The sequence below is a fragment of the Mus caroli genome, unplaced genomic scaffold (assembly GCF_978045245.1).
Source record: "Mus caroli unplaced genomic scaffold, Mus_caroli_1 scaffold_16, whole genome shotgun sequence".
NCBI lineage: Eukaryota > Metazoa > Chordata > Mammalia > Rodentia > Muridae > Mus > Mus caroli.
Genome location: NW_028227271.1, coordinates 12,090,003 through 12,117,500, shown reverse-complemented (window position 1 = coordinate 12,117,500; position 27,498 = coordinate 12,090,003). Strand labels below are relative to the sequence as shown.

At 38.7% G+C, this 27,498-nt stretch overlaps 1 protein-coding gene across 3 annotated transcripts in view; it reads left to right on the top strand.

The window, feature by feature from the left end:
- Cntn1 (contactin 1) overlaps positions 1-27,498 on the top strand; it is a 291,216-nt gene that overhangs the window by 17,741 nt on the left and 245,977 nt on the right. The window contains exon 2 of one of the 3 annotated variants that reach the window (XM_085831994.1): positions 5,211-5,296. The exons of the other annotated variants lie outside the window; for them this stretch is intronic. The gene's annotated coding sequence lies outside the window, so the exon portion shown is untranslated. The remainder of the gene's footprint in view (positions 1-5,210; positions 5,297-27,498) is intronic. 3 annotated transcript variants of the gene reach the window in all.

Below are 27,498 nucleotides of genomic sequence, written 5' to 3'. Positions count from 1 at the left end.
AAGAATGGGAGAGAGAGAGAGAGAGAGAGAGAGAGAGAGAGAGAGAGAGAGAGAGAGAGAGAGAGAGAGAGAGAGAGAGAGAGAATATGTATGCTTGGCTCAGCTCACTTTTTCTTTTCTCATGTATATATGTGTGTTTAAATTTAATTAATGATTTTATTATCATCAATTACTTTAAATTGAACTGTAATTGTATCTCCCCCCTTCTCTTTCTTCCCTCTACCCCTTCCCATGACATACCCCCTTATTCCCTCTGAAATAATGCCATCTTTTCTTTAGTTGTTATTCCTAAGTCTGTAAGTACAACCGACTCATTTGTTTCAGTGTTACTTGTGTATATGAGTTCCGGGATGGTTACTTGGTGGAGGCTAACCAATACAGGGCCTCATCCCTAGAGAAGACTGTTTACCAGAATCCCTTAGTTAGGAGTTCTCAGGGGTCCAAGGTTAATAGATGCTATTGGTCTTCTTTTGGGGTTCCCCACGCCTTCAGTTTCCTCAATCTTCCTCTAACTCGTCTATAGGGGTCCTGTGACCTCAGTTCAATGGTTGGCTGTAAGTGCCTGCATCTGTCTAGGTCAGCTGCTTGTAGAGCCTCTCAGAGGACAGCCATTCTAGGCTCCTGTCTATAAGCACAACATATCATAGATGATAGTGTTAGGGTTTGGTGCCTACCCCTGGGCTAGATCCCAAGTTGGCCGTTCCTTCTGTCTCTGCTCCATTTTTATCCCTGCATTTCCTTTAGACAGGGACAATCTGGGTCAAAAATTTTGAAGGTGGGTTGTTGTCCCCATCCCTCTACTGGGGGCCATGTCTAACTACTGGAGGTGGTTTCTTCAGGCTCTGTTTCCCCACTGTTGTGCAGTTTGGCTAAGGTTAACCACAGTGAGTCCTGGGAGCCTGGGACTTTCTAGAGTTTCCTTCCATCCATTCCCAGACCCTCACCCCCAGAAGTTGCACATTTCTATTCACTCTCCTGGTCCTTTGGGCTTCTCTCCTGTCTTCCCCCAGGTCCTTCCTGACCTGCTTTCCCCTCCCTCTCCCACCCAGGTCACTCTTTCCCTCTATCTCCCATGACTATTTTGTTCCCCCTTCTAAGTGGGATTAAAACATCCTCATTGGGGCTTCCTTCTTAGGGTCCATGGGGTACATCATGGGTATTCTGTACTTTTTGGCTAATATCCACTTATCAGTGAGAACATACCATACATGTCCTTTTGTCTCTGGGTTACCTCACTCTGAATTATATTTTCTAGTTCCATCCATTTGCCCCAAAAAATTATGTGTTAGTTTTTAATAGCTAAATAGTATTCCATTGTATAAATGAACCATATTTTATGTATCCATCCTTCAGTCGAGGGATATCTGGGTTGCTTCCTGTTTCTGGCTAATACAAACACGGCTTCTATGAACATGTTGAAACATGAGTCCTTGTGGTATGCTGGAGCATCTTTTGAGTATATACTCTGTAGTGGTATAGCTAGGCCTTTAGATAGAACTATTTCAAATTATCTGAGGAATTTCCAGATTGCTTTCCAGAGTGGTTGTACTAGTTTGCAATCCTACCAGCAATGGAGGAGTGTTCGTCTTTCTCCACATCCTTGCCAGCTGACCAGTTGAGTTTTGATCTTAGCTGTTCTGATTGGTTTAAAGTAGAATCTTAAGGTCATTTGGATTTGCATATCCCTGATGACTAAGGATGTTGAACACTTCTTTAAGTGCTTCTTGGCCATTCAAGATTCCTCTGTTATGAATTCTGTTTGCTATGTACCCCATTTTAATGGTATTATTTGGTTTTCTAAAGTCTAACTTCTTGAGTTTTTTGTTTTGTTTTGTTTTTTGTTTTGTTTTGTTTTGTTTTGTTTTGTTTTGTTTTGTTTTGTATTTTATCCCTCTATCAGATGTAGAGTTAGGGAAGACCTTTTCCCAATCTGTAGGTTGCCATTTTGTTCTATTGACAGTGTCCTTTGCTTTACAGAAGGTTTTCAATTTCACAAGGTCCCATTTGTCAATGGTTGACTTTACAGCTTGAGCTATTGGTGTTCTGTTCAGGAAAATTTCCCCTGTGCCAATGCATTTGAGGCTATTTCCCACTTTCTCTTCTAATAGATTCAGTGTATCTGGTTTTATATTGAGGTCCTTGATCCATTTAGACTTTATGTTTGCGCAGGGTGATAAATATGGATCAATTTGCATTCTTCTACATGCAAACATCCAATTAGACCAGCACCATTTATTGAAGATGCTTTCTTTATTCCACTGTGTGGTTTTGGCCTATTTGCAGAAGATCAAGTGCTTGTTGATGTGTGGGTTTATTTCTGGGTCTTCCGTTCTACTCCATTGATTGACCTGTCTTTCTCTGTACTAATACCATGCAGGTTTTATCACTGTTGCTCTGTAGCATAGCCTCAGGGCAGGGATGGTGATTTCCCTAGAAGTTCGTTTATTGTTCAGAATTGCTATCCTGAACTTTTGGTTTTTTTTTCCATATGAAGTTAAGAATTGCTCTTTCTATGTCTGTGAAGAATTGTGTTGGAATTTTGATGGTGATTGCAATGAAACTGTAGACTGCTAAGGCTGGACACCAATAACAACAAACACAACAGAAATCCCACATATTCGTTGAAGCTCAACAACTCTCTACTCAGTGATAAATTGGTTAGTGAAGAAAGAAAGAAATTAACGACTTTCTGAAATTCAATGAAATGAAGGGACAGTGTACGCAAACTTAAGGGACACAATTAAAGCAATGTTAAGAGGAAAATTCATTGCACTAAGTGCCTTCATAAAGAAATTGCAGAGATTCTATAATAGCAACTTAACAGCACACCTGAAAGCTCTAGAACAAAAAGAAGCAAACATGCTCAAGAAGAGGAGGGAACAAGAAACAGTCAAAGTCAGAGATGAAATCAACCAATCAGAAACAAAGAGAACAACACAAAGAATCAAAGAGCTGGTTCTTTGTGAAAATTAACAAGGTAGATAAACCCTTAGCCAAACTAACCAAAATGCACAGAGACAGTATCCAAGTTAGCAAAATCAGAAATGAAAAGGGAGACATAACAACAGACACTGAGGAAATTCAAAATCATCAGATCTCACTACAAAAGCCTACACATGACAAAACTAGAAAAATCTAGCCAAAATGGGTGACTTTCTAGACAGATGCCATGTATCAAAGTTAAATCAAGATTAGGTAAACTATCTAAACAGTCCCATAACACCCAAGCAAATAGTAGTAGTCAGTAAAAACCTCCCACCCACCCCCCCAAAAAAAACAAGGGCCAGATGGTTTTAATGCAGAATTCTACCAGACTTTCAAAGAAGAGCTAATACCAATACTCCTCAAACTATTCCACAAAATAAAAACATAAGGAACTTTACCCATTTATTCTATAAAGCCACAGTTATTCTGATACCTAAACCACAGAGAAATATCATTTTAAAAGGTGTAGAAAATTTCACAGGTATCCTGGGCTTTGGATTTCATCACTGGCCACAGCTGAGGTCATCACCATGTTTGTTTTATAAGTAATATCTTCTCCTATTTGCAAACAAGCATATCTGTTATAAAAGCATATGGAGCAGTCATTTACAATGTTACTAAACTACCATAGAGGGGATTTTAGAGATATTTTACATATTTAAAATAATAACATATTTTATATTTACCCATAAAATATTAATATTTGTGTTTATTTACAATGGCTTTTTTTTCTGAAGTTCATCGTGTCTGATATGTCCAGAGGGAAAATGTTTTCCTACCTTATTTACTTTGACTTTGGTAAAGTCACTAGTTTTATAGAAGAAGACACATCACTGCTATTAACCCAAATGCTTTTGTCACCCTTAAATGCGCCCAGAGAAACTCTGCTAACCATGATTCTGGTTTATACTAGCCATAAAAATCTATTTTCTAGTACTTTGCTCAAACCATATACTGAGCAGCCACAAAGCACAGCAGGCGTGCTGCGAGTATGATCAGTGCTGTGTTTGCTTCTTATTTATTCTCCCTTGCCTTTCAGAGGCACCGTTTGTCAAAGAAATGCCTTGCAAAGGCACAAGCATAACACAGGTACTTTTGTAGCACTCAAAAACAATTTTACTCTTCAGAGATGGTAGTAACCTGTTATTTGTTTCGCTAGAGAATTAAAATCACTCGTGAGGATTTTTGTCTCACCCTGGGAATTCTTTTCTTCGAAATTGCCTGCAGTGTCCTTTCCCTTGACATCAGTATTTGCAAGTGGATTGACTATTTCCAGGGCTGGTTACCATGGACCTTGTGTGTCTATCTCATTTATCATAAATGGCACGGCTCTGAGGTAGGGTATGTGCTCAGAATTATGGGTAGTCATGGCAGATGATTCTCCCTGTATCTAATCAGAGCTTCGGTCACTATGTTTTAATAATGGACTGCAAAGAGAGGTCTGGGAAAAAACATCATTTAAAAATATCTGATAACTAGAGGGTAGAAAGTTTTTTATGTCTGTTGAGCTGTAAATTCTGGTTGGTATCTGCTTCTGGTTCTGTCACACTGGCAACTCCCTTGTGGTCCCCAGTGCACCACTTCAAGACCTCTGCCACAGCCCCTTATACCCACTCTTCCTTTCCTTTACTAGATTCTAAACATGGAGACTCTACTTTGCTTTGGATTTTGAAACACTAAACATAAAATGCATCTACTTTTTAGAAAGGTAAACATTTTTAAGATGTTCCATTGGGATTTTTTTTATTAGATAAGTGAAATATATCTGTAGACTATTCCTTCAAAAACCTTTATCCCATTCTGAAAATGCTAGCAGGACTTATCCCTCATCTAGCACTTCTTCCTGCACACTGGCAGACAGAGTCAGAATATTGACTGACGGGCTGTAAAACAGCTATTTGTAGTTCATACAATTTACCTGAGATTGGAAGGGCTTAAGAGTTCTAACCTTCAGCATGAATGGACTTTTGGTGAGTCGTTGTCTAGAAGTTCTACAACGAGGAACCCGGTTACCGGGTGTTTCTGAATTACTTTGGCATTAGCATTTTTATGAATTACTTTGGCATTAGCATTTTTATTTCTATGGAATATCTAGAAGTACATAATTCATACAAATCAATTACAACATCCGTTCACCAGGAAACCAAAGACATTTTAGTAATGGACACATTGTGTACATAATCCTTTAGGTGTGAGCCATTATTTTGGTCCTTATTATTTTCCAGGTACAATGAGACAATCATTATTTATAGAGAATACTGAAGAGTGATACATACTAACTACAGGATAAAAGTTATATAATAAATAAAAGGTGAGTAGACTATCCAATCAAAAATCTCTGCTTTCTTCTCTTTTGATCTATTAGGAAGTTAAATCATGTGTCCTTTGTATATCTGGTGCATTGGTCAAATCTTGTTATTTAGTAAGAGAATTATCTTTTTAGTCCTTGAATTTTAGTGAGTGGGATCCTTGGAGTCAGGTTTTTGTTCCTGCCAGGAAGATCTTTTTTACACTGACCATTGGTGTGCAATGGGATGAACAGGGCCCTAGTTTGACGCTAGAAGTGGGGTATGAGAGGATTTGAACATTGACTGTATATGAATATAAATACTGAGTCTTGAGTCTACATGAAAGATATAAAATTATAAACTTTTTGATTATTCATGTAATGTCTTTTTTATTTGTAAGGAAAAATGACAATTGACTAAGCATTGGATGTTAATTTTTTTTATTATTTTGTGTATGAGTGGTTTTTTTCCTGCATGTAAGTTTGTACACAACATGCACATTTGGTACCAACTGAGCTCAGAGGAGGCTGTCGGATCCCTCGAACTGGAGTTACAGACAATTGTGGGCTACCATGCTGGTGTTGGGAATTAAACCTGGGGCTTCTGCAAGAGCAACAGGCACACTCTTAGCCACTGAGCTAATTCTCCAGCTCTAGATGATAATTTTAAACATGAGTGGACCCAGGGGAGTCATGCAACTTGGGGTTTATAGAATTAGCTGACTGGAGAGAAACAACTGTAAAATCTCACACAATCGTTCATGTATCATTAAATCAGAATTCTCATTATTCCAACTCAGACATGATCAAAATGCTGATTGTTAATGAAGTCATGCCATACACGGTTATCAGGAGGAAAGAAGATAAAGTCACATATGTAATTGCTCATCCTTTACCACCTCATCTCTTACTTTTGCGCAAATCAACATTATCTGTTACTTAAGGAATGATGTTGTAAATCAGTTTCCTCTGGAATACATTTATGTGGCAGCAGACAGACAGACTTAAGGGTATACTGAGGTTGTTAAGAACTCCAGTGTGAATTTCTTTAGAGACACATTTTTAAACATTGTGTAAAGCAAGCAAACTCACAATTTTGTTTCAATGATCCAAAGCAAGTAAACATGTAATATTCTGCAGCTTTCCCTGAGCTTGGATTTTATGTGATCCAGTGCTTGGGGAATTCTGACTGCTGCAGGGCCTGCTGAAGGAGAATATGATTGCAATACTGCTCTGTATGCAATCCACTAGAAAAAAATGGGCTGCAAGTATTGTGTTTCTAATATGAAAACTAAATATTGATCCTTTGAAACCAGAACCTCTTCAAGCCTGCCTGGTCATTTGCCAGCTGACTAAAGAAATTCTCTCAGCATGGAAATGATTTTGTAAGCACTTTATGTGAAATTAAAAAAAAAAATAGATGCAGGAAGGGATGAGATGAGAACACAGAACACTATGGATTATGACCTGAAATTACATCTGCTGTGGCTACCCTCAGAACTCATGATTCTTAAACATGAACACGTGTTGTCAGTAGAATCGATTGTTGAAATACATTCTGAGGACCTACAATTCAGTACGGAGTGCTTCTGATAATTTGTATTTGAAAAAGCTACTGCTCTCTTTGAGAGCCCTTTGGGGAGTAGACATATTTTATTCCAATGATTCTTGGGTGGCTTGATTGGTAACTCTTTTTTTTTTTCAATGTCTCAGGAAAAGCTTTTATGAGGTTTAATCTATGTATTATAATTCTTAAAACCAAAATGGGAATCTTTCTGTAGAGTGTATTGGTATTTGCCTATATGACCAGCATAGGGGAGACAGAGACAGGTTTAGCTTGAGTTTGAGGCCAGCCTGGCTAATGTGAGCTCCAGGACACCTTGGGCTACATAGTGAGACTTTGTCTCAAAACAAAACAAAATAACCCCTCCCCCTGCCTTTTTAAAAATAAGGTAACTGGCACCCAAGGATGTTGCCTTTTTCCCCTCATACCTTAACTCTTCTCAGATCAGCACTGTGTTTGCCAACACCGTATCCCTAAGCAGAACAGCCCCTCTGGCCTTCAGAAGGAACGTGTCTCATGCTTCTGAGGGATATCAGCAAAAGGTGCTGCTGCTGTAAGTGAAACATGACTGGCCTTTTCACAACACTCTCAGCTACCCTTAATGCCATAGGGAACATCATCTACTCTGAGCTATGCTGTATCAAAAACATCTTGCATTTTTAGGTTCTGGGGTTAATTTTAAACCCGTATTCAGTTTACATCTAACTGTTTCAAAAGGTGCACCAAATCTACTTGATTGGTAACTCTTAGTGATAACTCCACTAAGGATATTGACTAATAGAAAGAAAAAAAAAAGGATTAAAACCTCTATTTTAGGTATTGAGTGATGTCACATTAGCAAGATTGAATTCTTTGGCTTAATCTTGCTAATACATTTTTCCTTTTTGCTAGAAAACAACATAACAAATATTCTAGGGCTTGATTGTACTATTCCTGTGTTGGAGAAAATATTAACATTTTAGTTGCTGTCAAGAAACAAATCTATGAGTGTCTCAAGTTTTTATTACACTCAATCTGTGGGAGGAGCCAATGGGGGCAACCTTGATATATTCTCATTAGCTAACTTCAAACTGCAGTCCAGCAGTTAGATACCTGAGAGGTGAGTGTAATTTGCTATGAGAAATAACTAGTAAATACACTTTGGGCATTGTTGTAAAATTCACAGATATTTCTGGCATTTCATAGATCAATTAGGATAGCTGAGAGTCTTACAGACTTAGCTGATAATCAAACCATTGGAAAGGTTATCAAAGCTGACCTGGGCACACCAATCAGATACTCACATTTAGTTTGAAAGGGGGCTTGACTTGAAGGAGAGAAGAAAAAGCAGGGGTGGGGGGTGGTACAGTTTTTAGAGGTCTGTTTGCCATACAAATTTCAGTACAAGGTATCTTATGAATATTATCTCTAAATTCATATACTCACACAACGGAGCTTGTCTCATACCCTCAAGGAAAAAGGAGATGTTTTTTTCTTTGAGACAGGGTTTCTCTGTGTAACTCTGACTATCCTGAAACTTGCTCTATAGACCAGGCTGTCCTCAGACACACAGAACTGCCTACCTCTGCCTCTGTGCTGGGATTAATGATGTGCACCACCACCACCTGGCCAGAAGAAAGAGATTTGAAAATAATATAAACTTTCATTATTATGGCACTGTACTGTTAGATGAATGAAGAACTTGGAGTAGAGTATGGTCTGGAGTGATCCATGGATATTCCTTCTTCATTTGTAGGAGTGCTAAACCTTCCACCCCCTCATGTGTGTGTGTGTGTGTGTGCCTGTGTGTGAATGAAGTCAAACTTAACCCACTGCATTTAAAACCCACTCAATTAAACACTGAGGACCATTTTTTAAAATGACAAAACACACCCTATTTACAAAAAATTTCCCCATTAACTTACCAACTGTAAATCTCCTTAAAAAATAATGATACAGACATAAGTGGGGCAAATCTAATGTTATCATGGACTCACAGGTATGATGGCATTTTAGAAACCTCTGTTCTTCTGAAGAAACACTAAAGGAGATTTTTTTCATGTGCCCATGTGTGCACATACATGAGGAAGCCATAGGATAACCTTGGCTATCATTCATCAGATGCTGTCCATTTTAAAACATTTTGAAACAGAGATTTTTTTTATTGGCTTTAGATTTACTAAACTGGCTGTCCAGTAAGTCCCAAACCCCTGAGACCTACTTGCCTTTGCTTCTCTCAGCACTAGGATTACAGGCATGTGCAACCCTCCTGGATTTTGTTTTTAAACATAGGTATGTGAGGTCAAATTTACATCATTGTGTTTATAAGCCCTTAACCACTAACCTATCATTCCAACCCCATGAGCCACTTGCAAATGGAAGGCTTTTTACACTTTTTACACTTGGTTATCTGAGCATATACATAGAAAAACTCAAACAGTTGAAAAAAATGGAAGCTGGGGGAACTATTGAAGAGAACATTCAACTCGGAGTTAGAAGGAGAGCTCAGACTATACTCCACAAGCAATTGTGGAGCTCAGCTTATTTCTTTGTGCTGTGAGATCAATAGAGTATATCACCTTTCATTCCATACTGCATGAGTCATATGAAATATGCAATGAAGCAATATATAGCAGAACTGCACATCTTCATTTGACAGCAAAGGGTTTATGACATATTTACTGGTAGGAAGAAAAGAATATGGTAGAGAGATCGACATAGCTGGTATTCACAATTTCTGATTCAGTAACACTGCTTTCGTTGACTTCTCCCCTATTGCTTTATGTTCCTTTCCATAGCTTTATGTATAACTTTACCTAATTCAAAAGGACAAGTTTAGAAAGGTGAATTTATTAGCACTTTTTTGTTAGCTTCTGGTGGAGCTTTTTGCATTGAGTTGTTTCACTAGTCATCACTGCAGAATACAATATAAATTAAAGGTTACTAAATAGCTCAAAAGTCCTGTGTGTTTGTGTATGTGTATGTGTGTGTGTTTGTGTGTGTGTGTGTGTGTGTGTGTATGTTTGTGCATGTGTGTGTTTGTGTGTGTGTATGTGTGTATATGTGTATGTTTGTGCATGTGTGTGTGTTACCCCAGAGATTAGAATATGCCATCAAAAGTTTAGGCACAGAATCAAACGCCATCTAGTTTTTGTGACTCTGGTCTTTGCATTTTTGAGAATGGAATTTTCCTTGCAGTGTAAAGACAATATGGCTGCCAGATGACTGTGTCCTTTCATAGCCCCACTTTAAAGCTTAAAGGCCATAACCAGAGTCATCAATAGTGCATATCACCATTTTTATAAATAATACTGGGTGATTTAAGTCTCCCAATGATGATGTAAAACATCAAAGTAAAGGAAAACATTTTTTTTTTTTTGCCCTTTGGAAGTAGAGATGACTCCATTAGCTGACCTCTACTACACCCTATCATTATAGCTCACCCAAATGTCCTCATATGTCAAACATGAGCATGTCAGAGGACATCAAGATCCAGGACTGCATCTGAGCCCTGCTCCACAGAAAACAAATGCTCACTTTCCATATTTACTGTAATATGTTCTGAGTAAGAAAGCTGATGAGATAAGCTATATAGGACACTCAAGACTAACTCCGATTTCCTTTATGGGGAGTCTTTGCATTGTCTTTCAACTTTTGCATTATATCAGAACTCTAAAATATCATTTGTGTTCTTTGCCAAATAGACATACCAGAGAAACGTTGACTTTGATGCTTAACACCAACACTTTGTAGATTGGTTTATGAGATGTCTACAAAAGATGTCGTTTGTAGGGTTTAATGATGTAACACTAATTCAAGCTCTGGAGAGGAACAGACTCATCCATGAGCTAACAAACCCCTCACTAAGGATGCATGCCAGCTCCAGCTACAAAAGGAACATAAGCTCATCTTTCCCTTCTGTCCCTACATGCACTGTTTTATGACTCTTTGGGTGCCTGAATCTGGTCTTTGTCTGAACTTACAACAAACCCTGTTAATCTGTTTTAGACCTTACTTATACTACATGTTATGAATCGTACTAATTTACACAGAAATACAAATTATACAAATTATACTTGATAATCCAGACAGATATTTAGCCTTCTAAACCTTCATGAACTCAATATCTGCATCTAAAACATTTCTGCCCTAGTGTGCTTTGTGAAGTGGATGATAGGATCCTATCAGATACTGGCCTTTCCTCAAGCCTCTAGTATTTTACTGAGGTGTTTGACAGTAAACACAAGTATGGACACTGGTTGCTCATCCATTGGCATGTGGGCACACATGACACTTGCACACATATCTAGACTTCTAGATGTGCAATCTTTATAATGTGAAATTTGTATTACTGTGAAAGACCGGTGTTGACTTAGAGTAAGTCTGGTGGCATAAAAAGTTTAGGAAGGTAAGAAATGTTTGTATTTTTTTTTTAAGTAGCATTAAACAATACCACAGGTAGAAAGGAATTGTATGCTCATGTTCCAAATGGATGGAAACCCTCCATCAAGTGCACCTCCCATTTAAAATAAATCTGGTTTGAGAACACAGATGCGTCATGAGTTTAGAAAGATCCAAGCAGAATATTGCTGGCTTTTAATTCAGTTCGATTCTTACAACTTATGACCTCAGGCAACTTTCCTTAAATGTCTAGTTCTCCTTTATTATCTGCAAACTCTAAACCATGAGGCAAGGCTAGTATTGGCTAATGTGTGTGTTGCAGGGTAAAGGCTGCACAAAGAAGCCCAGAAGTGTTGATTGTTATAGTGCTGTTTCATGTACACCATGACAATTATCATATTATTATATACATAATTATGCATAATTAATCCTCAGCTATTCAAGAGAGTTTTCACTACATACTATGTACGTATAGGCATACATTCCTATTAATAGGTCAAATTATGCCATGATTTTTAAGCACTGTCATCTCTAGTATCCAAGGCCTTTGTCCTGTGAGCAAGCCATATCAGATGCTCTCAGCACACACAAAGAAGCCTCTTAGCTGATTCATGTGAGGACTTGAAATTTAGCTCACAGAATTTTCTTAGAAACTGTTAGAAGCTGGAATTAAATAGAAAATGGCGTTTTGCCACTATGTGGAACACTGAATTTTGAGCTTTGAAAGAACCCGCACCTTGATATCACCTTTTCCACTAGATATGACTTCTAAAGCACGTTATGTCAGGAGCACTTGCTGTGGTGTCGATGGAATTACTCTTGAATGAATCTCTATTTTATGGCTCTGTCATTCAGTCTGTGCATGAAATGTTTTAACCCACAGCCCTGTAGGGATCTTACTGCCATACACGACAGATTGTGAATAAAAGAGAAAAAAAAAAAGACCAGGAAAATAGGACAGTGGGTGATATTCCTATTGGAAATTCTGATATCTACCTGGTATGTGAAGTCCTAATAAGCTGAAATAACTCCTGATGATCAAGAAAATGAATGCTCTATCTATCTATCTATCTATCTATCTATCTATCTATCTATCTATCTATCTATCATCTATCACCTGTCTATAATCTATCATCCATCATCTATTATCTATCTGTCGTCTATCTACCTATCGATCTCAATCATCTATCTATATGTTACTTTTGACATATGATATAGCCACACAAGCTATCTTTGAACTTTTGGTGTCGCTCAGGCAGGCTTTGGACTTGTAATCCACCTGCTAGGATTATAGCTGTGAGTACTCTGTGTTTTAAAATGCCCCTGGCTTTCTCCTTCTAGAGGAGTCTGGTTCAGCCAAATGCTGTGCCTCTTAATAAAAGAGGGGAAAGTGCAACTTTAAGCAAGACTGGTGGGCTTAGCTTAATTTTGATCCTTCATCATCACCTGCTACTGGGTAACCTTCTTAGCAAGATGAGAGCAAAACAAATTTTAAAAACTTCCTTCTGGTTTCCCTGTAGATTTGGAAAGATGCAGATGTTTTTTATGCAGAACCTGCCTCATCATGAAATACTGAAAATTCAGTTTCCTGCCATCACAAGGAGTATACAGGACTCACTTTGGCTTAGAAGATAATGGCATACATTTAAAACAGGGCAGAATGTGGGCTGGAGAGATGGTTCAGCCGTTAAGGGCACTTGCGGTTCTTACAGAGGGCCTGAGTTGTGTTCCCAGCACCTGTAACTTGGCTTCTAAGCATCTGGAGCTTCCTTCCAGGAGATCTGATTTCCTCTTCTCATCCCTTCTCACACACTCATGCAGGCAAATCACTCATACTCAGAGAATAAATGTGTAAAATATAAAATAAACGAACTATTTTATACGTGAATGATTATAATAGCCGCTAAAGCATGTGAGAAAGCCTTACATCAGAAATGTGTCAAGGGCAGAGTTGTCCAATTAAGGTCAAGGACAAATCAAGAAGAGAAGATGGTGAGAGGAGAGACAGTCCAGGATGAAAACAAACAAACAAACAAACAAACAAACAAACCAAATGCCTATCCACGTTTAAAACTCTAAACCTCACAGAGAACCTTGATGGGATGTCAACTTGCTGGCAAGACAGGCAAGAAGTTCATGCTCTCTTTTACTTAAAAAAATAAAAATAAAAAAATAAATCAGGAAGAGACAGAAAAAAAAAGGCACTAATTGCCAAGGCAGTGAAACAATTCCTAAATCATATTCTGGATTAAACTTAATTATATATAAAGAAATTTAGTGGAAGAGTTTAAGAAAAAAATTCTTTATTAAGAAAAGATTGAATTTAAATTTTTAAAAATCTCTGTTGGAATAAAAAAAATTTTCAAAACCAATAGACAAAAATGTAAACAACAACAACTGGCTAAAATGGTCCATATAACAAACTAGTTTTTTTTTTTAATTCAAGCAAATATGAGGGAATATTTCAAAGAAAAAATGATCATGCTGCATCACAATATATGTGAGGCTGGAAGCAGCCCTGTGGGGACAACAATGCCACAATGCTTAGAGACAACAGGAGCAAAGAAAGGGATTTGTGATATATGCCGTCTACACAAGAATGTCTGGAGACCACTGATCATGGTGTATGAATGCAAACAACACGAGAAAAGTTGTTATTAACGAAAGCAGTCAACAATGAAATACTCAACAGAATTTCAAGCAAAGAGCCCAAAATAAACACATAGTCTTCATTTTATGATCCGTAAGAAAATTTACTTCAATGATAAGCTCCTGGACTGAAAGCAGAAAACACACATGAATCTCTAAAAAAAATAAATTTAAAATCTGATCTAAATGTCAGGAGAATCAACTTTATAAATAGATATCAGTATATTAGCCTTATGTGATAGAACTAATCCGATAAAATCATGGATCAAATTTGATAACGAACTTAAAGGAGACTACTGTATCTTCATACCTCTACATATAAAAACAAAATCCATCCCACAGGAATCCACAGAACCCTCAAACACTTCCAAAAGCAATCACGACACATGCTAATCTCCATCACTGATGACATGAAATTATCAATTGAATTATCTAGGGTTCCTCAGAAAACAACTCATTGGTTGAGAGATACATCTGAAAAATATTTGGGACAAAGTGAGGGCACCAGAATAAACTGAGATATTATTAAATGCTTATCTAGGTGGCTACTAGCCCTGCTCAATAATTAAACTCATAGAGATAACCTGCCTCAAATAAGGAAGGTCAAGAGTTCGTCCCGTTGCTCTGCTGAACCATTTTCTATAAGTATCACACTCTTCTGAGCCAAGAACAAGGTTCCATTGGTACAACTGTGAGAGCTCCTGGCCTTATGGACTCATGCAGTGAACAGGTTAGGACATCTGGATGGGACTTAACAACCTGTAATTCCTTGCTGCGTATTAAGGTTAATTTTAGCTGCAAGGATGAAAGAGTCTAATGACAATGACTGGAACATGAAAAGGCATGAAGAGGCAGAGGCAGACACTTAACCCTGTCTGCTCCAGCATAGCCTGAAGCTTCTCTGCTCCTTCTATGGCTGTGGTGTCTTTGGTTTCAGAATTCAGACCGAGCACAGTTTCCTAGACTTGAACAATGAATAACCCAGGGGCAAAGCTGACAAGGGTGTACAGAATTTCTCTGTATGCGGAGAGTTCCTGGAAGGACCAGCTACTAACTTCCAGTTGTGTACCAGTGGTGCAACCTGGTTTTGGAGGATTGGCTGAGAATTATAGGATCTGCCTTGTGTAGGAGTAGAAGACAGGCAAGAATGGGGACCTGGAATACCTCTACAGGTACAGTGGTTGCCAAGCTAACCAACTTTACAAATGATATGAAATGAATCTTACCCTTTCAGAAGGACAGGGTCAATTCTACTATTACGTCATACTTATAAAATGCCAGTGGGAAAATATGCATGATTAGGTAGCAGGCACAAGATATACTGAGCAGGTACGATGTGTACTTTAAATGCTTGTTCCCTTAAGAATCAATAAAATGCATAAAATTCTAAGTTTAAAATGGCCAAGCATGAAATATTTAGAAGATAGGCTTGAATAGCAGGTGTCTTTACCTGCTAAGCATCTTGCTGGCCTCTGCCGTTTAGTTTTGAGGAAATATAAGTCAGACTGAAATCCAAACAATAACCTTAGCCAATTGTCCTAAGAACATTTAAAAAATAAAATTTGAAAAAAATCTGTAAAGGGTCCTGTAAGTAGTGGTACACAATTCAGTCCCAGCATTCTGTCTTGGAGTGCTGGGGTTACAGACAGGATCTCACTGTGTCTCTGTAGCTGGCCTGAAACTTCCTCTGTAGGCCAGGCTGGATTCAGAGATCAATCTGTCTCTTCCTTCTGAGCACTGGGATTAAAGGCATGCACACCTATGCCTGGCAGTTCAAATGCTTTTGAGACAGAGGCAGGAGTGTCTCTGTGAGCTCAAAGCTAGCCTGGTCTTCCAAGGGAAGTTCTAAGCCATCCAGACGCTGTCTCACAAAACATGTTTTTAGGGACATTGATGGTATTCAATGGTATTGTTTTATAGGATACAAGTAAAGGACATATAAATATTTACATGGCTAGATATATGATATAACAGTATTATCGCTGCTTACTGAAAATAATGTAAATGATTAGCTAGAGAGGCTGGTAATTTACTACTGTGGATGTATTAATTATGTTGACCTGTGTGAATTTACAGCTGACTACTTCTAATCTTAAAACAGGAATTTATGGCATAACGTCTTCACAAGAACAGTATCATGCATTCAGTGCCACAGCATATATCTTACATATGCACACGCACACACACACACACTCACACACTCACACACACTCACACACATTCACACACACACACTCACACACACTCACACACACACACACACACACTCACACACACACGTACACACACACACAATTAATACTAAGATATTACATACAAAATATATGTAGTAAAAAAACGAAAACAACACAGATACAGCAACTTCATGTGGTCTCATCTAACAAATTTAAACACTTTTATAGGCCTTAGTATTTAGTTGTGACTTTTGATTAGTGACAGGATCATTATTTAAATTTTCTCATTAAGTTCTCATACAGGAACAAAAGGAGTATATAGCCTATGGGCCTCACATGTCAATCCTTCACTAAGTTTCTGACTCCTGAGAAATAGGCATTTGGTTTCTGTAATTATATTCTTGGTACAGGAAAACCTAAAACAATAAAAGCATTGAATTAATTACTGAAAAGTATTTATATTATAAAATGGAAAGTTTTAAAGTTGCAAGTGGGGACAGAGAAAAATCTGTCCATTTAATTATTTGTCACACCATCAGGGACAGTTAAGGTAGTTTTATGCCTCTCTTCCTTAATTGTTTAATTTCTTAACGTGTCCAGTGTGAAGAGTGTCTGTTGAAGTGTTATGAGGTGTTTTATCAACATTCTGATTATGTTAAAAAACATTCTGTTCAATCCCCAAATTGTAATTATATAAAAAATGATGTCTACTCCAGAGATAGAGAAAAGACACATCCTGTGAGTGAGCATGCCTGCCCAATGTTGGCTATAGTTTCATATGATATTTCACTCCCAAGTGGTGGGCTCTGACACCTCATTGCTACCTTTTATCAATTCATTATCTAAGCTTCACAAGTTGCAAAACCTGTGTCCTTGGTGATCAGGCTGGTAGGCTGCCTGGGAGACTGCATGGCAGCCCTGATGTGAGCTCTTTTCTTCTCCCCAGCAAAGAAGGGCATTACAAAAAAATAATCAACTAAAGATGGCTTTAGCGCAAAATGAGACTGAAATGCGCATTTGCTCAGAGATCCTATTAGTGTCTCTTCTGAGGAAAGGCAGAGAGAAGCACTGGAGTGTTAATAATTTGCCTACAATGGTTTTTGTCCAAATGTTTGGATAAGCTGACAGGAATTAATTCTGTAAAAAGCCTCTCAAATAATTTCACCGATGTCAGCTTCTTGATCCAAGAGCATTCTTTGGCTCTCCTCTTTAACACACAAACGCTAGTTTGGGCTACATAATAATGAATGAAATTAGTATTTCATGTCTCTCTGCCCTTAATATTTGGATGGGCAATATAATTTATTTCAAGCCACTTTTAAGTGGTAATCAATAATAAGTGAATTATATACTGTTTGCTCTAACTTTTTCCTCATGATGTTCATGGGAGACATTGGGCAGTATGTCAGATGTTGGCTTATGGCTCACCCTGGTTCTCTTGGACCTATGCTCTCTGTTCGTTTTTTCGGCATTCAAGGACATTTAAGGCAAATATCTAGAAATAGTAAAATTTTTAAAAATGGTTTTATTAATTTTTGAGAGTTTCAGACAATGTATTCTGAACATATCCACCCCCCAAAGAAGTCTTGTCTTAACATAAGTCCAGTTCGTGGTACCAAGCTATATCTTGGGATTGAGGTCTGCTCTGTTACATGGCCACACTATCAGGGACCAGATACCAAACCAAACCCAAAACTCCGAGTCTCCCTCTCCCAGCAGCAATCTCATGCTAAATAGCTCAGATTCAAAACTACCATTGCTGATGTCCCTTCACTAATACCGTATGCTCCCAGTTGTCTAGTGAACAAAGTAGTCCTTCGTGAGATAAGGCATTGCCCATTCAGTTTAAAGACATAGGTCTTGAGAATGAACTTAGCTTGTGAATAGTGGTGGGCCAACACAATACATTTATGAACACTGAACGATGATTTGAATAATCATATTTTGTTGGATGATGTCATAAATGCTTTGCAAATTTTGAAATACAAATACCATCATCCTGGTGTGTAATGTCGACTGGTCACACAGAGCTTAGGAACCCAAAGAGGTCCTGCTCACTAAAGCAGTGTTCCTCTCAGTCAGACACAAGTGACCTGCAAACAGTAACTCAGCTGTGCCTTCAAACCTGGACTCCTGATAGGCTGTAAAAGTTTCAAAAAAAATCTTTTTAGAGAATTTGAAATATATAGGGTTGCAAAATCTGGCACAATCTAAGGCTTATAATTTCCTGTAATATGGTGGTATTCACACATGTTCTGTGTTCCAGAGGAAAGGTTCAAGGGAGTCTCAGAACAGGACACAAAGAAGATAATAGGCTTCAAGAGCGGTGTGGAGGTGGCTGTGATTCGTCCCATTGGTGCTTATTCAACATATAGTTACAGAGAGATTGCAGAATACATCCAGTTGAACAAGAACAACCCTATATAGTCTGTATTTTGGAGAGACATATTGCTTCACATGGGTACCTCCTCCAATGTAGATCTACTTAATGCACTTTGGGAACTGATGTGCCCAAGAGACTGTGTAGCAGCTCCCAAGCCATCTCAAGCATGATGGTTGACTTGATCTCATCCCTAGGACTAAAGGAAGGAGTGTTCATTTCGGGATCAAGTGTCCTGCAAAACAGTTCTTATGAAGAAAGCTTTTTTTTTTTTTTTCACGCTTAGTAATTCTTTTAGTGCACACCAGGGTTCCTCCTTCCTGGGGTTTCCATGCACCTAGCCTTCTGACATTTCCATTAAAGTATATTTTTAAAAAAATGTGTTGAGTGATTAACATGGCCCTTTAAAAGCCCCACTAAAAGCCATATTCATGAATCAAAGTCAGCGAGCACCACTGGTAATTAACTTGACGCAGTTCAGCTTTCCAAGCTAATCATCCTCTGGCTGCTTTGTATAATTGCTGTCAGCTCAGATACACAAAACAACTGGAGTCCACTAAAAGGGGGAGAGAGGCCTGGAGCTAGGGATTAAGCCAACTTCTTCAGCTGGGAACATATTCTGATTAAAATCCTAGAGGTCGGGGCAGCAGAAGCATTCAAAGCCTTGATCTTAGAGCCCTGCACTTAGATACACAAAAGTGGTCTAAGTAAGGTCCCACTGCTGGTGGGGGTTGAATGTGAGCCCAGTAATAAATTCACCAGGGCTTGCCATGGGAAGAAGAGGAGACTGTTTACCCTGCAGGACACTGCGTTAAGGAGCTCAGGCTCAGCAGTGAGATGTGCTCATGTGCGAGCCCCTTGCTGTGTGTGATTTTGAAGTGGCTACCCCACATCTTTCAGCTCCTTTCCCATTAGGAAAAACAAATAGGAGAAATGACTTAATGGAGTTTGTACATTTAAGATTTAAATTTTAAAAATGAATAACTTCAGTGGATTGCTTGGAACTTGATAGATTCTAAATAACAATCATATATTACTATAATGTCAGTGACATTACTAATGATCGCTGTCAAGTACAAAAATTAATATAATGTAAGGGCAGCTAGGCACCTCGCTAGGGAAAAACATGGACCCAGCAGGACTGCTATCCTTCCTCAGTTCATGTTCTACGACCCACATGGTGGAAGGAGAGGAGGCTCCCCATCCCCCACCCCACCAGCTCACCTCAGGTGTCCTCTGACTTTCAGGGGAGCACCCACATGTGCACACTACACACACCAAATAAACAGTAAAAAAACCCAATGTGATGACTTGCCAAGAAATATAAAATGAATTGCCCCTAAGATTCAAAAATGAAGACTCACTACACTGGTTAGAAAGTTTGAGGGAAAAGTTGATTTTATAGATTTTATTTTTTTTGCAAAGATCATCTTTTAATAATTCATCAACTAAGTTGAGTCTGTTTAATTTTATTTGCTCGTTTGTGTGTGTGTTGATTTTGTATTGTCATTATTGGTGTCCTTTTGTTTTGTTGAGACCGAGTCTCCTGAAGATCAGGTCTCTGGTTTTCTAAATAGTGGAGGGTGACCTCGAACTCCTGACCCTCCTACCTCTACCTCCCAGATGCTGGGACTGTAAGCACGCACTACTGTGGCTGTTAGATGAGTCTATCTAGTTAGAAAGTATGTATGTCCGCAATTATGCAACAAGAAAAGCATATTGCTGAATAGTAAAGAAATAAATTGTTTCATTATAAACTATATAGTTGATCCACAATATTTATCCAAATTTCTTATATCATTTATGTACTTTTACTCTCTTAGGAAATCTTATGCCTAATAAAATGATTTTTCTTTAACTAAGCCATTTAACCCTGCATGCCCACCCATCCCAGCACAGCCTCTCTGCTCTTCATTGCTCTTATGTTGTTTGTGTGGTTTCTTCACCACCAACAATGGCTGTAAAGACTTTGGATGAAGGACAGTTTCCTAGATATGAACAGAGGAAGAACACAGAGGACCAAGGGGCAAGCCAAGGAGGTTGTACAGACTCTGTCTGCAGAGCCTTCCTGGAAAGTCCAGCCAGTGACTTCCAGGCATATATCAGAGATCAGAAGATCAGAGGTCAGAGGGGTACTAAGACCTTTAATATTTCCTCTACCCTGTAACCAGCCAAACAAGAAGAAACACAAATCATACTTTTGACCAAACTGCGAGCAACTTGATTTCAACTACCAAGTTGAGCTGAACTTGCCAGCGATTTTCAGTCCGGGTGTGGGTACTGATGTAGCATATACAGTCATGTCTCAGACACATCTAGCTCAGTCTGCTGTCTAGATCCCTGGGATATGCTAAGAAGAAAGTCAAGTCTGTACCTTGACTGGATGGATGTGTGTTCTGCTTACTATCGGGACTCTCCTATCCTTTGTCCTTAGAGAGATGCTATCGGGGTGACTCTTACTGAGGAAAGCGTGCAGCTTGCTGCCTTTGAAGGCAGAGAGTAGCAGAGGCAGAAGGGAGGATGTGCATCAGGATCTAATGGTATTGCAGATACCTGTCTCAGAATGGTGGAACAGGGAAAGCTACCCTTACCACCTTCACAAGAGAAGGGGAAAGAAAAGAGCAGGACACCGTGAGTCGGGAGCACATTCTTCTAACCATGCCACAACCCTAAAGACACAGACACAGTGACAATCAGCATCAGAGTAGAAAGCCAGGTGAACTTGGGAGTGGAGAAGATATGACCAATATAAACACACAGTTGTTACTTCAAAGGGAAAGAGACTGGGAAAGATATGGCCAACTGTTACATCAAAGGGAAAGAGAGATGGTTTGCTCTGGAACCAAATATGAATGTCCATGGCCTAAGAACATGGATGCAAGTTATCCCAATTACCATGTCCCAATGCTTCATGAAGTTCTTAGACTAACAAAACAAAAAGTCATAAATCATAGTAAATAAGAGTAGCACACACCTAACTCAACCAGTCTATGGGCAGTAATAGCATTTTTATAAGATTACAAACCAGGGAGGAAGAATACACAGTATAGTAAGATAAGACAAGCTGAGCAAGAAAATTTTGTCAGGAATATAAGATTAAAACTTAAACTGCAGCTGAAAACAGTATTTTCTGTGGGAAATATAAATTAATGAACTAAATCTTGGGAAAAAAAAACCAGGCCAGCTCCCCAAGTAAAGTCTATTCAAATCCTCAGTCTAGGTTGGTTTTCCTTCAAAGTCAGAGTTCATGTGGACTGGACTGCCTGGAGACTGACACCTGTACTTTTTTTTTTTTTTTGAAAGAGTCTATATTTGTACAAGCACATCCATGAACACTGAAGATGGGTGGAAGAGTTATAGATTTCCCTAGATTTAGAATAGCACTGAAATATGCCATACGTTCTTAGCTAAAACAGAATGGCAAAGGTCTTTCCTTCCTTTTCTTTTCTACAGCCTACCCCAGATACACTCCCTTCAACTCCTGCCTTGTCTCTACCCAATCAAATTGATAGTTCCTTTTTTGATTACACACACACACACACACACACACACACACACACACACACACACATAAATGTAACCTACTGAGTCCATTTGTGTTGTTTGTGTATATATGACTTCAGGGCTGACCAGTTTGTGTTGGGTAACCAATGAGGGGGCTAATTCTCCCTTTCTCAGAAGTCATTAGTTTTTTGAAGTTCCTTGTCTAGTGGTGGGATGTGTGACATTTTCTCCCTTCCATGTTATTGTATTTGTTTATTTACTTATTTAACTGCCAGTATTCTGGTTTTATTTATACAGCCATTTCTAGAAGAGGCTTTCACAGTAGACTACCCGGTCCTCTGGTCTTTACAATCTTTCTACTTCCTGTTCTGTGAAGTTCCTGAGCCATAGATGCAGGAACATGATGTAGATGCATTCAGCTGGGTGTGACTCCCTAGGAACCTTTGAATGACTGCTAGAAGAATAATTACCCTCTCCTGTGTATGGGCCTTGAAACCGGCTGCACGCAACAATGCAGAATGGTTAGCCTCGAAACAATATGCCCACAAAAGCTGACCCAGCAGATTGTATTTATATATTTGCACATGCACATACATTCATATGTGTGTGTGACAATAATACTCAAAGAGAGACTATCAACTTATCAACTTGAAAGGAGATGGGCATTGAAAGGGTTGTGTGGCAAAGCACGACAGAGGAATGGGAAGGAGGAGCTAATAGAATTGTATTTCAGTTAAATATACACAAAGAAAAGAAAACCCTTTTACAGTGTACATGTAATTGTACTATCATAAACTTTAAGTACAAAGTGACTTAAAGAACAAGTGCAGAGGAGTCCCTGTGCCAGGGACTGAACCAACCATGAGTTCATCATAATTCTGACAGCAGCATATACTAATATACCAACAGAACCAGAAGCTTAGACACTTAGGTTCATATTGTTATAGTGATAACGAGAGAACATGAGGGAAAAGATGAACTAACTGTTGGATAAATGGTACTTGGGAAAGGTTAGTTTTTTTTTTCTCTTATTAGGAGTGAGTATGAATCATGATAGCCATAAAAATGATTCAGGGGGATGAGAAACAAGGCTGAGAAGGGGTGAGGTAAGAAAGAGTGCATTGAAAGGCCATGTGGGGAGTACTGTTGGGCAATTAAAGATGTAATTGGAAGGATAGGAGGGCACATGTGATCTGAAAGGCCAGTACTATATGCCAAAGGCTCAAATAGAAATGAGGGAACAGAGCAAGAGAGGGGACGGAGAGAGAGTGGGGTCACCAAAACTATGAATTAATAAGCCTTATAGAAACCCTGTAGATAGTAAGCTAATGAAAAATTTAAAGAGAAACAAGAAAACGTAAGGATAAAAATACTCCAAATTCTGAAAAATAATAAATGACTAAGAACACATTTCTGGCATTTAAGTCTCAGGAGGCTTTCTTAAGAAAAATTTAAAAGGTAGTAATTATGAGAGAAGATTATAAATTTAAAAAAAATTCTCTTTGACAAAGAGAACAACTATTAAAGAAAATCTGAAGTCATAGGATGGAAACAGAGCCTGCCCTAGACATATGCAGAGACTGTACTAAACATATGCAAAGACTGTGCTGGACAGAAATACAGGTAAGCCCTGCAAATGCTGAGTGGGAGAAGCTGCTTGTCAGAGAAGCTAACTTCATTCCCATGTTGGTTTTCCCTGAAAGAGAAAAATCTAGACTTTTACAGATGTACAAGTTTACAGATTAAAACAGTACAATTATGTTTATACTGTTAAAGATTTTATTACTTTCTTTTTAATAAGCTGTATTTTTAATCATAGTAGAATGACATGATCTTTGAACGAGTTTTCATAGACAATGATGAAATGTCACAAAACTACTGGTCCTTGCAAAAGGCAGCCAAACTGGCCCAGTCATATCACATTACAGTGCAAAACTGGCCCTAAAATGGTTGGAATGAACCATGTAACCTAGCCACGACTGCAGGGTGCCAATAATGCCCTCCTGCTGTCTGGTGGTAAAAGAGCTTCAGGGAAGCTCTGCCCATCCTGCCTGTTCACTGTGCGACAAGGTGACTGCCAAGTTGAACTCAACAATGGCTTAGTGGCTAAAAATGAAAACATTTGGTAGGATTCTATTTCACCATAGTAGCTCCTTTGCTCTACAGCCGAAATAGAATTTACAAAAAGAGGGGACAAAGAAACTCCTGTTCTTTTTGTTACGTTTATCCAGATTAACGTGCATTTGATTGCTTCATATTTTAGAAGTGACATGCCTTTTAAGTAGGTAAAGTTCGTTTCTGTTGACTTTTAACTCTTTTGCCATTTCTACATCCTGTTTTGTATCTGCAAGAAGCAAAGTACAAGACATGAGCCCAAGGAGAGAGTAGAAGGACTTTTTCCATGTCCCTTTGCTTTCAGGAGGGATGCTTTTCATACTAGGCTTCTTGCCCTTGAGGACTGGCTGGTGAGTGGTGTTCCCATAACTTTACTCATCCACTAATGGACGATCTCTTATGTACCTGACCTTGAGTTAAGCACTGATGCAGAGCACATGCACAGCTCATCTACAGCAAGGAAGCCACACAGTGGCTTGTCCCTGACCAAATCATTAGACCTATACGCATGTTCCTCCATTCCAGGAACGGCCAGGATTTGACATGGCTTCCTCATCTTCTGCTCTCTCCTTTGTTTTTTTTTTTTTTGCAAATAACCATTCTAAACATCCAATTACATCATTTAATCTTTGGATCAGGTCCAACCATACGTTGGAGATCACCTGCCAAAATGGAATATCTGGTGATACTGTGAATAATCTTTTTATGGAGGCGAAGGTACTCGTTGAACACGGACAATGGAATGAGTTACTCTTCAGGGTTGGGATGGGGAGGGGAAGTGTGCTTGAGGGATGTGTATCTGAGTATAGATGAAAAGGATTCTATGGGGTGGGTGATGAGAACACACAGCTCTCTGAGCTGTTGAGGCATGCACAGACTGAGGGACCTGAGAGAGGACTAAGTGCGCCACGATCCTTCTGTTTGGTTTGACACAAACACAAGGTGTGAGGTAGGGAGCAGAAGATTAAGTACAGACAGTGAGACCTGCTCTCAGCACAGGGGCTTTCCTTGTGATCATTGTGAGTTTAGATAAAATCGTGTGGGTGTGGAGGACAAAACAATATTGAAAAATAATGACGCCAAATGTGACCCGGAGGCAGAAAGTGTTGCAATGATTGTCATTAGTTTTGCTGCCTACTAGCTATGTTATCAACTCACTTATCTGTTGGCCATCTGTTTTATGTATAGAGAGATATTAGCACATACAATTAGTACAAAGAGTAAATGATGTAATTGGATGTTTAGAATGGTGATTTGCAAACAACAAAGGAGAGAGTAGAAGAGGAGAAAGACCTGTCCAATCCTGGCCATTTCTGGAATGGAGGAACATGCTTAGAAGCCTAGTGATTTGATCTGGGACAAGGCAGAGAAAGAAGAGGAATTCACTACTATGGTTTCCAGCCTATGCAAAGGGTGCAGTGGAATGGAATCCTGCAGGAAGCTGGGGGTGGGGGGTAATTGATAGAATTGCTTTTAAGATTTGTTTGTTGTTATTGTTGTATAAAATATCGAACCAAACATGTTCAGGAAACCTGTGTAATATTTGGTTGCTGTAAAAATATGCAGAACTGATACAGACTGGAAAAATAGTTGAGGAAAGTTGGGGAGTCTGGGTTATAAAAGGGAGTTTTCAAACCACCAAGACTGGATATGTATAGTAAAAGACTATTTTCTTTGAGTACCTTGTAGGCCCTCTAGAGAAATGTTTCCCCATTTCCATTAGCATGTCCATTGATGTTACTACCAGTCTAGGCCTATTCAGCCACTTCTAGAAGAGAGTGGTCTACAGAAGATATCCTGGTAATCTGGTTGCCACATCTTGATGTCCTCTCTTCTGTGATGTACCTTGAGCTGCAGATTCAGGAATGATGATGCAGATGTATCTATTGGGGCTTGCTCCCCCATGTCCAGTTGGAATTTTCTGTGATGGTCTACATTTGCTGTAAAAAGAGGCTTCTTTGATGAGGGGTACAGACTACACTTATTTGTGTGTATAAAAATAAGATTTACAAAGTAGTTACGATCTAGCAAAATAATAGCCTTAGATTCTATGCTAATGTCCATGACCTCACTAGCTCCAGGATGGCAGCTGGGTTTTCAGCACCTACTGTTCAGCACCCACTCAACCCTACAGTAGGTTGAGCTAGATAACTGTTGGTCATCACTGACATGTGAGTGCCCCTCACTGCACCTTTATAGATATGTTGTCATGTTGATCATTGTCACAGTTTCAACTAGGTAGAATGGTTTGATTGCTCCCTTTTCTTGGCAGTTTGCATAGTATTTTGTGATACCATAAAAAAGCTAGACTCCAGGAGAGAGGTTTTAAGGTCAGACCCAGGCTTAAATCATCTGAATCTTGTGTTCTTCATGTGAGGTATCATCAAGTCATAGAGGTTTCCACTGAATCCCTGAGAAGCAAGCAAGAGCTACACCAATAGTCTATATTGTTTCTGGAGTCATTTAACCTGTTCTTGTCATCTACTTAAAGAGAGATTTCTCCTGCCTCCTACTTGAGATTTTGTTAATTCTCTGTGGGAGTCTGTTGTTAACCCAAGTGACATAACTTCCTTTAATATGTATAGTTAAGATAAATATAGATATGTGTGAGTGTAGTAAATATAATATAACAATTTCTTAAAGCTTAAAGCTTTATCAACCTTATTGTCCCATATTCCCCCTTCTCCATTCGTATTGAATTTCCTCTTCCTTTGATAAAGCCCTTTCTCCATTTTTAAATTTCTTACTTCAGATTGCCTATATCTACTTATTTTCCTCACAAATTTTCCCCCAACTCCCACTTTTGGTCCATTTATAATTTCCTGGTTTCCATGGTTACTAGATGTTTATGTTCACATTCGAATCCAAGGATTTAGAGCTAAGAGCTATTGATGAGTGAGACATTTGTCCCTCTGTGTCTTGGTTACCTCACTCAATATGGTCCTCTTAAGGTCTTTCTATCTAACTGTAAATTTCATGTTTTCATTTTTTTCCACAATCGAGTCTATTTCATAGTGTATAGATACCACATTTTCATTATCCATTCATTAATTGAAGGACATTTTCATTGCTTCCATTTCCTAGCTGTTGGGAGGATTATTTATGAACACTGCTAAGCAATTATCTATGGAGTAGAAAGTTGAGTCTTTTGGGCAAATGCCAGAGGATGGTGTATCTGTGTGATGTGGTAGATTTATTTTAGCTTTTTGAGAGTTCTCTACACTGTTTTCCAGAGTGCCTACACCAGTTTGTAGTCTCACCATCAAGAAGGGCTCCCCTTTCTCTACAACCTAGTTAGCATTTGTTGTCTGTTTTTGTTTCTCTAAGCCATTTTAACTGAGGTGAGCTGAAATTATAAAAAAAAAAAACTTTAAAATTACATGATCATCTCAATAGATGCTGAAAAAAAAAAAAAAACTTTGGCAAAATCCAGCATGCTTTCATGATAAACATTCTAGAG